Here is a 12,320-nt window from a genome sequence, read left to right on the forward strand (position 1 = left end):
TTATTGAAATCATGATAATTAAGTCAGTGCAAAAGTCCGTGCCCGATTTCGTATCGAAAGGCAAAGAATCGGGCACGAACTTTTCCACTGACTTAATATTATATCGGTCAGAAAATTTTCTAATAACTCCCAGGCCGCGAATCACGATGTTCGACGGTTGCCAGCAGCGTGTATAGTGATTGCAAAAAGCAGGGCGCCCGAGACGGTCGAGTTCGCGCCCCGAACAGCCGAATAACGTGGCGGATCGACAGGTGAAGGGGTTCCATCGTGTCTCGGTTCTCCTTCCAGAGCGTGCTCCGCTTCCTCTTTCCTCGGCGGCGAGGTTGTGCATGTGCGTGTGTGTCGGCGCATTAGCCGAGCGCCGCGGTATATTTATAAATAAATAAAATGTAAACGAGGATTGGCGGTAGCCGGAGCGTGTACGTGTAGAGGCGGGGAGAGGATGACCTTGTCTATCATGGCCTAGCCTCCAGGCATACCTGACTGACTGGCTTCGGCTACCGCATAGAGATCTCTCTCTCTCTCTCTCTCTCTCTCTCTCTCTCTCTCTCTGTTCCTCGGTCTCCTTCTGTTCCCTCTTCCTCTCTTAATTCCCCTTCCCTTCTTTTTATTCCATCGTTCCTCCGCGTCTCGCGTTCTCCTCGCTCCTTTTTCGCTCGACTCGTGTCTCTCGGCTCTCTTTGTACGGTAGTCGGTCGTTCCTTCTCGGTCTAGGCAGCCTTAAATGCCTCCTTTTATTTCTCTCGGTCCTCTCTCGATCCTCTCGCGCGCCTCTTCTCTTCTCGTCCTCGGCAGCGAACGAACCAACGACGGAAGAGGAGCTCCACGATCGGCCACGATTCCTCGCGATTAACCGAGCTATCGATATCGACTCCCGTGCCCGGCGCTCTAATTTGTCCGATCTCTAATTGATACCTCCAGAAGGAAACGCATTCCGCGTCGGAAACAAACTCGACGATTCCGCGAAAACCGACTATACGAAAGGATCCCGAGCTGGACCAGTTCCCCCCGTGACTCTCCGGAACGGAATTCTTCGCTGAATCCTTTTCCAGAAGATGCCAAGTTTCGATCGAATCGTGCCTCCGGGTTGATAGACTGCGGACTCTTTACGCATTTACGAAAACCATGAATAGATCACACGCAAAATTGTGAAGACGTTGCAAAATATTTTCCTCGAAGGAGTAGACCATGCTCAAGGCTCTTAAATAATTCCGAAGAAAATAGAACGCGAAATAAAACATGTCTGCGTCTGTTGCAAAGAACAGGGAGCCGCTTAAGGATTTCTTTCTTCAATTATTGTACTGGTCTCTCGATTCTTTCAATCTACCCCGATGTTTCAAATTACAACTGATTTTTCTCATAAATCTACTGTTGAAAGAAAAAAGGAATATACTTTCATTTAACTTCGGTTTTTCACGGCTGCTAGCTGTCTCGGACAATTTTTATTCAATAGCTACAAAGATCCGCACAGTCTATTCATTAATAATCCTTCCGGTTCTCTAAAGCTTCCTTGACGAACACAAAGAAAGACGAGGAGAGACGAAGAAAAGGGCCGATGCAACGAGTAATTCATTCGAAATTGTGCCGAGAGTTCAAGATCCACGGCTAAATGCAGGACGACGGCGTTATGCCCGAGTAAAACGAAAGGACCACGAGGATATACAGGAGGAAGGATGCGAAGGCGTCGGTTTTCTGGCTGTGGTCTGTAGATCGTTACGTAAAACGATAGACTCCTTTCTTGGATCAACGCGACGCGACGGATCGGTCCGTGCCACGCCCCAGGATCGCAGATCGTAGAGCTACGATCGACGGCCTTCGAAGGATAACGCGCTCTTACACGGATGTCGATGATCCGATTCGTCGGCTCGCGTTCACGGCGGATCGACTCGACACTTTTAAGGGGTCTTCCTACTTCGAGACGCCGCTGGAAGAAGGGATTTCCTTTCATTGCATCTTCTTAACCCGCTAAGAGCCTTAACCCAGAGCGATTCCTCGATCGTAAACACGCTGACGCGATAAACGACCTGCGAAAATCATTCGACGCGATTTATCGACGCTTCAACCGCCCTGTGGAGCAATGTCAACAAACAGGATAGTGTTGGCAAGACAATCTGTTTCGCTGTCTCGAGTATCTTACAAGTTCGCCGCGAATCTAGATCGAGAGACTTGGGTAAGAAAATTGAGAAGAAGATGTTGTTCTGCGATACGATGAAGACATTTTAGACGAGAAAAAGTTTGCAAAGGATTGTACTAAAGTTCGAAGATGTTTGCCGTAATGCTCCGAGTATGCTTGGAAGTTGGTCGGTGATTAAGATCGAAAATGTTCAGCTGATATAGCAGCTGCAAAATCCTCGAGTATGATAGAACGCTCGGAGACACTGTAGCTCGAAGCTATCGGTTCCAAGTGGAAAATAAAATTGACAATTTTCAGGTAACGCGATGAAAGTTCCAAGTTCGAAGATGTTCGAATGTTTGAGGTGGTCGCTCCGAAGATTGATTACGATTGCAACCGGGTGAAAAGTTTCCTGCAGCAGGAGTAGCGGAAAGTTCTATTTTTCAGAAGCCGTGTGCCGGTCCAGTCCGAAAGAAACCTGATTACAAATTAGGTCGAAGTCGTAGCAGCAGGATCGCGGAGTCGAGACGAAATTCGAGCGGATTGTCCTGCGAGAGAGAACGAACAACACACGGAGGCAGGGAGATAGACGAGAGAGAGAGAGGAAACTGTATGCCCGTGATTTGGACAACGATCTCCCGAGGCGGAACTATGCGGTTCCAGACCGTTACAAATTTACAACCGTTATGGCAATAATTTAGTCAAAGCTCGAGGGCTAGTTGTCCACCGCACCGGTTGGATCGGCAAACGAATTTCTCGCTGGGCGAAATATCCTCCGGTGGACTGGATCGGTTCCACGAATGATCGATGACGGGAGCATCGGACCGTTATGGCCACGGAACGCTACACCGGAAACCAGAGATTTCGACGAGGATCCTAGATCGCGGCGGGATCGAACGCCAGCTCTCGATACACACTCCCGACCGATCGAGGAACGAGACGAACCGAGCGGAACGAATTAACGCGAGTGATCTGCGCGACGACATATTGTGCGGCTGTGCGGAAACGCTGCCTGCCACGCGGCCGACTCCACCGGAAACGCGTCAATTATTTCGCGTAGCGATCAACCAAGACGCAATTGTCTTCTCTACCGTTCTGTCTCGCACGTTTACTAATTACACCTTGCCCCTGGCGATTCTTCCACCGACCATCTACTTCTTCCTTCAAACTTCCTCGCGTTGAATGCGTTCTCTCTTGAAGGAACGAAGACAATCGAATCTTGAGCATCTTGTACTTCGATTGTGAAACGAACACTGAAATGGTTGGATTTAATTTTGAAGCAGGGACAAAGGTGTCCTATAACGATTCCTAGCATAATTCTCGAAAAGAATTTGATCTTGTCTTCGCGATCGATGTAGACAATTCGAATGTTAGCACTTCGTCTAGCCTAATAGGCTTTTCGACAATCCTGCTCCACCAAATGGAACCTGAAAAATCTTTTATGCAATAATCCCAAACGAAATTGTTAGATTATTAAGAGCAAGTTTGCGGGCCACTTCTAAAAATTACTGAATACTCGTGGATAATGTGTTGGCAGAAAGAACGCTAAGAGGAGCAGAAAAATCGGCAAAGCGTCCGATGCGAGCGTGTACAAACGAGCCCGTGGAGCCCGACGCGTTAATTCCGAGTCCTGTCGCAACGGTTTCCTTGAACCCCAAGGATGCTGCGTCGAAAAAGTCGCGAGGCATAAAAATGTCGGAACAAAAGGCGTCCGAGAGAGCTGCCCGGCAGCCAGGAATAATTCGCCTGTCCCGTTACCGGTTTCGCGAATCGCGCGAAGACGTTCGTTAAAACCAGCGATCGGCGTAGCTCTCGAGGCCGAGTCTATCGATCGCGGGATCCTTTTACTTCGTGATTTATTCGGCCCCGGTCGGGTTTGCGTGCGTCTTCAACAGCTGACTCGAGAGCCGGGAGAGCCAGCCAAGAGAAGAGTCCGCGTCCTTTAACGGTCCGGGGCCAGCCGTGTATTTTTTATTTCCTCCTTTCGAAACGCGTCCTTGCCGGTGTCAAGTTCGCACTTGAGGCCCGCGTAACGCGATCGCTCTCTCGCCCTCCCCTCCCCTCCCCTCCCCACCCCTCCCCTTCCATCTCTCTACTGGGCCCCGTCCGTGGAACGTTGCCTCTCTCTTTCGGGGCCCGCGAGACCAGCCAGCGATTAATCGGAGAGGATTAAGGAATCGAGCAGGAAATTCGTCTGGGACATGTTTCGATTCAAAGTCGTGGAGACGCTCGATCCTCTGGGCCCTTCACTTCCGGCACAGCTTCCTCTCCCCGTCTTCATAAACGTCAACGTCCTTTCTGCTAACGAGGACCGAGACTTCTTTAGCTATTTAACACGTTCTGTGTCACGATTCTACATGTTTTGCGCAGGTGTCGCCCATTTTCATCCGTAGAAACGGTCTGAATAGATTGCAAGACAACATAGGAATTGATTTCCTCTTTTTATATAATTCTAACCACTTAGAAGTGGTTCTCAACAGTAATTCTAAATCCTTTAACACTAGATTCGCGGGATCCTTTAACGCTAGATTTCTAATATATTTTTAATTTTGCGAATATTGAGATTGTAGAGATGAACCTACCAAGCGTTAACAGTATCTGGTAAATATTGCCTTATAAAAATAGCAACCATACATTTATTGAGATTGTCCGTAATTTTCGTTATAATAAACGCTTGGACAAGAAAATTTATTCACTATTGAATTGAATTTTTATAGTTTCAATAATTGTAAAATATAATACCGGTCATTTTGACCGTGGTAGGTTTAGTGTTAACAAATTGATTTCTTTGGGTACATATTATTGAAAATATTGCTACAAATTTTGACAGATACATTCGTGTTGTTTCTATAAAGTAATGCAAGATAGTCATTTTTAGTGCTCCGTAAACCTAGTGTTAAATGTTTCCACTGTTTTGAATTTGATGTATTCTTTTCAGGTCATAGATGAAAGATTAAAGCAACCGATCTATTGCATTCCGACCTACTAAAACTGTTTCAGAGGAAAAGAAATGTTTCAGTGGCTTCTCTATCTTGTAACAGACGCGGACAGCCTAATCAATTGTAATGGATACACGCTTCTTATGGATATACAGATTTGATTGGGAATCAATGTTTTAATGTCTTCTCTCGAAAGCTTTGTAGTGTCCGTTCCCTAGAGGTGCAAAGGAGTTCTTTATCGCGAATGGAATTTGGAGGCTCGAGGAGAACGAGTCTCAATCAGAAATAGCCCGATGATTTCAGAGGATGCTGACGATTCTGGCGATATTCGCTAATTTACTATAACTGATTTATAGCTGTCGATCGCGCACCTGTATCCGTTCAGATGGTTATAATCTAACTAGTTGGGAATTAGAGAAATTAAACTTTGCTTCGCATTGATCAAAGTCAACGCGAATGTCCGGGATATTTATGGCATCTGAGACATTGAACGAGCTCCGTGATAAAATAGCGTTAACGAAACAAATCTTTTAAATAATAGTCCTCGGAGAAATTATCGGTGTTCGCTGTTGGGCGCGAGTTGTTCATCCTCGGAAATAAAATCGCTGGCGTAATTGAAAAATTGATTACGAAATCTCGGTGGATTGCAGGTTTTTCGAAACTGCGAAATAATCGCCGGTAACGCGACGAGGTTTCAGCAATTCCGCAGCTTGTTTCCCCGTGTTCCTAGTCCAACGTATATTGTTCGCGCAGGGGAGAGACAAGATAATGATAATAATGATAGTAGTTTGTTGCATTGCGCTGTTAGAACAAGCCCCGCCATTATGAAAAATCCCGTTCGCTCGTAAATTCGAGCGCGGATAAGGGGACCGTAAACTAGCCAATTAACGCCGATTCCCCGCGACCGATAGAACCTTTACTGCCGATCTAATTTCGTCGCGTCCCAGCCCTACGAGCCCTTCTCTCTTCCCCTCCCCCCCCCCTCTCTCCCTCTTTCGTTCTCTCTCTTCCTCTTTTCGCGAAAATCGTCCGCGCGGTTAATGCCACGCGCAATTACACGGTTATCGAAAACGTCGCGAGCCTCGCGACAGCAATCGCGTTTATTCGTTAATAAAATGTTATTGCTCTCGAGGGAATGGCTGCGCGAAACACGCTGCTCCCGGCCTGCCGGTCTTGCGAAAGATCAATCTTTCGACTACGGGCGGTTTATGCTTCCCCGAAAACCGTCAATCGATAGCACGGCCCCCTTGCCGACGTTACAGTTCCCTCGATTTTTCTATGACCACCTAAAAAGATCAACCTGTTTCGCTGGGCCAATTAACTTGTCGTATTTCTCCTACTGCTCCTTTAATTATCCGCTTGTACGGGATGCTCCAACTGAAACGAGACCTAATTATTTTACCTAGTCGCGCCCGTCGTAACAGAAACGCCGCCTCGAATGGTCTCCTCCGAGCGAATCGCACGGGAAAAGATTTTAATGTTTCATTCGTTAATTTTGATTTTTTTCACTAACGAACTTCAGCAGCCAAGTTTACTGCGCTAGTTCGACTCTTCAAATATTATTTTCCCTCGACTGTTTAACTTAGTCTTAGTTTAATTTAGTCGATCTTTTCGATCAATGCACACGAACGTCCAACTTCTTCGTTCGAGACATAGCGAAACATATACAGGGTGAATTCGATAAAGCAGGACACCTAAATATCGCCGTTACTTTTCGTTGTACAAAAAAACTTCGTAGGACAAAGTTACACTGTCTGAAGGGCCACATATAACGGTGTAAGGGAAAACAAATTCAAGGTCATTTTTATGAGATTTCAAGGTTATCGATGTTTTTTTAAATGGAATGATATATTTCGTTAACGTAATGTTGTAGCTGACAAAATAACGGATTCATGCATGTAACACAATATGTCAATTCAACCCAGAAAAATGGTATAAATAAAATTCAACGTGTAAGATTCATTTGATGTATTTCTGTTACGCCAAATGTTCAAAAATACATCCCTGGACTTTTGTGGAGGACCGAAGCTGACCCTGCGACGACCCTTTGTTCTTTAATATAAATTCTTGATCGTTAATAAACCCTTTATACACATAACGCTGGAAAAGAATGCTTTCTGTTAAACGGGTTTTATCAGGGTTGGGAAAGATCAATTGACCGAGTTTAACCCTTTGCACTCCAAAATTTTGTAAACACCTGTTAAATGTCGAGTCACACTCGACGAAGGAGCGTAAAGGGTTAATGGGTAAAAAATATTCTGGTTACCGGGTACCAAGGACTGTTGTGGTGTTGTTTTTATTCACGGAATTTATTTATCAAATTGGAGTAAACGAAAACTGATGGACAATTACGATTAGGAAATCGGTCCTTGTACAACAGTACGGCTTCTCTTAAACACTGTCGACTTTCTCCATAAATGAAAATCATATCAATCTTATCTTCCTTCGAGTAACGCATTGTGAAACGTTCATCGATAAACTGATCGAGAAATCTTAGAAGTTGTGGAAATCTGACAGCAAGAAGGTCTTCTGAGTAATTAGTAGTGGATAAACACGATTCTGTACGAACGTATAGGTGAAGGTATATCATAATTGTCCTCCTGTCAACACCGAATCTGTTATTATGTTATGTATTGCGATACATTTGAATGTATAGCAGCTCAAGGGAATATTTTTGAACATTTGGCGTAACAGAAATACATCCAAATGAATCTTACACGTTGAATTTTATTTATACCATTTTTCTGGGTTGAAGATCATTTGAAGGTCATATTGTGTTACATGCATGAATTCGTTATTTTGTCAGCTACAACATTACGTTAACAAAAATATATCATTCCGTTTAAAAAAACATCGATAACCTTGAATTCTCATAAAAATGACCTTGAAATTTGTTTTCCCTTACACCGTTATATGTGGCCCTTCAAACAGTGCAACTTTGTCCTACGAAGTTTTTTTGTAGAACGAAAAGTAACGGAGATACATATTTAGGTGTCCTGCTTCATCGAATTCACCCTGTATAGCATAAACATACAGCAAATATGACACGAAGGGGTTAAGTAACAATGCCTCACGTTATATTGTTTCGGGCGAATTCCTGGCGGAAGGAAGAAAAAGGAGGCAGCATTTTTGAGTTGCGTGGATCCTTTTAAGGAAGAAATTGGAGGCGCGGAGCCCGAAAAACGCGTAATTTATGGGAGAATAAAATCTGCCGATGAGGCAGTCTTCGTCCTCGTCGCACGAAATACTTTTCCCGGCGGCGAATTATGAACGGCTGATCGAGGATGAGCGATCACCAAGGTTCTTCTCGTAAATAATCCCGGGTACCGATCGATGCAAATTACGCGGCACCGGTTGCAAATTTATACTTTTAATTGATAGGAGACTGGGGGAACGCGACCCTGAAGAGCCTCCTCACGAAATCTCTCGGCGACGACGCCTCTCTCTTCCCGCTCGTGATAATTCGACGTCGATTACGGGCCAATTTCGTCGCGAGAGAGCGGGAGAGAGAAAGAGAAAAAGGAGAGAGGCAAAAGAAGAGAGCCGGAGAGCTCGAAGGATCGAAATTAACGAGCAACCACCGGCGATCGAAGAGAGAAACGATTGCTCGACTTTTCTCCAAACGAGAAACAACTCGGTCCTTTCGCTGCAAAACGGCCGGAACGGTCATCGAGTAATTATTTATTGCGAGTGGACACGGCCCGGACGCGTTTAATTGCGCTTTAATGGCGGAACGTCGTCGAATCTGGCTCGGTATTGCTCGAGATGTAACTCGATTAAAGGGGCAGCCCGCGGATTAAATGGATCTCTTTCGGAAAAGAAGCACACTGCCTCTCTCTCTCTCTCTCTCTCTCTCTCTCTCTCTCTCTCTCTCTCTCTCTCTCTCCGCTTTCCGCCATAACAATTTTGCGAATCGTTGCATCTTTAACGATTTAATCGGTCCCCTGTCACGGTTGAAAAATTCATTTACGTTACCACATGATTCGGACTCGACGATCCTGGTCTCGTCAGGACTTATAAAACTTGCAACGATTAATCCTGCCCAGGCCGGATGCGAATCGTTGGACTTCGGAGTTTATGCATTTATTAAAACTACTTTGGAATACCAATTTATATGTTATTACCGATTTAGTTAAATTACCAAAGAAAGCAACCATCTATTCTGTTAACACTAGAACTACCGAGCCCCAAACGTGACTTAGACTTATCTCTTTGTAATAACAGCAAGATTGAATTTGCTCAGGTTTCGTACGATTTTTATGGTAACACGTACTCCAAAGAAGAGATATATTCAAAAATTTCTCGTGAAAACGTTTTCATAGTTTCACTAATCGTGACAGAAAAAATCATCCATCAGTCATTTTGACTGGTTCGATAGTTCTAGCGTTAAATGAACCGCTGCTATATACAACAAGAAAAGATCGGAGCAAAATTCTCTCCATTTTTTAAAAATATTTACAAAATTTTTGATATTTAGAGCAGACCGTGAATCTCCATTTATTTTTTCCCCGAGCGTTAATGCTTAAGAGAATCAGTCTGGTGATTACCCTGACAAATTTCAGCGCTCGTGTCTCGTGTCGACGAAGTGCCTTCGGTTCGGTGAAAAAGTCTCCAAAGATTCCAGTTTGCGGAATTTCGAGAAGACGCAAGGCCCGAGGAATTAGCAAACCAGAAGTCGACGACGAGGCAATCAAGTTTGATAGGCAAAAACGAGCAAGCCTCTCCGATCTGAGGATTTCGTTTAATCGTCGTATAAAGTCGCTCCCGATTTCTCGATTAATATCGAGAGCGAGCCGATCGAAAGTTATCCGATCGCGAAGAGAAGATGAAACGAGGGACGACGACGACGACGATGATGGTAGCTCGAATTACCAAGAACCCGGAATTAACGCTTTTTTAATTACGGAACGACGGAGCAGCGCGAAGGCCTGAGGCAGATTCGGCGCCGTTGCCGCGATCCCCTGATTAATTGGCCACGATTTACTCTCGTGCCCGAGGAAATCACGCTTGCGGTGATCTCTTGAAACGCGCCGGCCCTTGATGACTGCTAGGAATCCTGATTAATCGAGCCAACAAAGTTTCTTTTTTTTTTTTTTTGTTTTTTCGAATTACACCGCCGTCGCGTTGGTACGCGCGCTAGATTCCTTCCGGACGTGACGCGGCGCTACACAATTTATTTCACGGGATCGATCTTTTACTTCCCTTCCGGATACGGCGAGATCCTCGAAAGTTCAAAGTTTGCGGATCCTGTCGATAAAGATACACGTTCAATTAACGCGGCCAATTAATTTCGGCTCGCATTCTAACCCGACAAAACCATTCGCGTCAATATTCCCCGGGACTTTTAAATCTGAAATAATCATGAATAATGCATGCTCCTGGTCTAAAATAAACCGGGACTCGCGAAATTCCGAGAGCCGTCGTCGGCTTCGAAGTTCTCTAGAAAACTTCTCTAGAAAAATTAATCTCGGAACAAACTGGAAAAAATTTCGTCTTATCGATCTCGCTAATTAGTCGCGTCTTTTAGCGAGAGAGCTGAATATTTCTTAGAGTGAATGCATTTCTAGAGTTCTCGGAATCCCGGCACCTTACGAGATAAAGCCTTTATAATTTGAATAATTGCGAAACCAGTGCCTGCAGATCATTCCACGAATTATTGCGACCAGATTTATTTTTTATTTTTGCCATTAGGATATCGTGCTGGTTGATCGGAGTTTCGGGCTGCTACCTCGCGAGATAAAATCTGGCAATATTTTTCGAGGCGTTCTAACGATTCGGTAGGACAAATTAGCGACGAGGATGGTCGATCCTTCGGCCGTCGGATCTCGCATCGATCGTCAGCTCGTGACCGGTGCCTACGCGTAGCCTCGGGCCAGGACTCGTAAATTCAATTTAAATATTCGACCTTAATGACGGTGCGCGTCAGCCGCGAGAGACTATTCGGTAGTCGTCAGGGCCGCGTCTCGAAGATAAAACACGAAAGAGAAAGAGCGAAAAACAGAAAGAGAGAGAGAGAGAGAGAGAGAGAGAGAGAGAGAGAGAGAAAGAAAAGAAGCACACTGTCGAATTTCCTCTCTTGTTGTTCGTCCTCCAAGATCTCTCGAAGAGATCGCTCCGCCAATTCTTCGGCAGAACGGAAGCCGATTGCCGAAAGCGAGTCTGCGAGCAATCAGCGACGCGGCCGAGAAGCCCGACAATTATTTATTGCTGTATTAAACATCGAGCGAGGCCGAAACAATCAACTTCTTACGTCTCCGCTCTCTCTCGCCTTTCCGCTTCTTTTTCTGGCTCGTTTCCCGGTCGGACACTTCCCTCGGTTTAATTAGTAATAAAGGGAACCGCGAAAGCACGAAATTGTTTATTGCGATTAACGAGTGACCGACGCAGAGGAGTCCGAGAGCCACGCGCAAAAAAAAAAGAGAACACACCACCGCACCCGGGAGAAAGAGTGAGAAGGAGAGAGACATTAACGCGAGAAATAAAAGGTGAAATTGATTCGATGAGATTGCGTTACGGGTTAATCGGCGGCGCGATCGGCTCTGGATTATTTTATTGTATTAAAGAAAATTATCCGGCGGACGCGATTACCCTGATCGTCTCGAGTCATCGCCACCGCCGTTTTCCCTTTCCTTCACCTGCTCTCTCCCCCCCCCTCTCTCTCCGCTTCTCTCCTCTACTCTCGACGAGAGCTAACTCTATCGAATCGTCTCCGGGAACGCGGTATTTAACCAAAATTACCGAGCTAACGATAATCATTATCGTGCTCTAACTTTCACGAAATTGAATGTAAATACGGATTACTCGACCAGGACGCGTGGCCACGTTATCCCGGCTGCAATTATTTGCTTGCTTAGAACCGACTTTATTCGAGAGAGAGAGAGAGAGAGAGAGAGAGAGAGAGAGAGAGATTAAAAATTTCTGGAAAAAACCGGCGGCTCTTTGGTTGGAATACGTTTTCGTTTGCAAATTGCCTCGACCGGTCCGTTTAGTAGCGTACCTTTACGCGCTCGTGACAAAAGTGAACAGTGGCAATGGAAAATGCGAAAACATTAGAAGAATGCAATATTGTTGCACAATTTGCCCCTTACTCAAAACAAAGAATTAATTTTTATTTCGTCTTCCTCGATTGGCTTGGCACATTTTTATTTTTGTATTATAAAGTTCTAGTAATGCAGTTTACCCATTCCTTTCCTCGTTATCATCATTATACCATCACTATTAATTCTGATAAAATACCATCTCTTTCGTTTCGTCACATTGGTCTTTGT

At 45.0% G+C, this 12,320-nt stretch overlaps 1 protein-coding gene across 1 annotated transcript in view; it reads right to left on the reverse strand.

The window, feature by feature from the left end:
* The window catches only part of LOC143353154 (zinc finger protein rotund), a 236,837-nt gene that overhangs the window by 9,756 nt on the left and 214,761 nt on the right, over positions 1 to 12,320 (reverse strand). The gene's annotated exons all lie outside the window — the stretch shown is intronic.

This window comes from Halictus rubicundus, chromosome 1, assembly GCF_050948215.1.
Source record: "Halictus rubicundus isolate RS-2024b chromosome 1, iyHalRubi1_principal, whole genome shotgun sequence".
NCBI classification, from domain to species: Eukaryota; Metazoa; Arthropoda; class Insecta; order Hymenoptera; family Halictidae; genus Halictus; species Halictus rubicundus.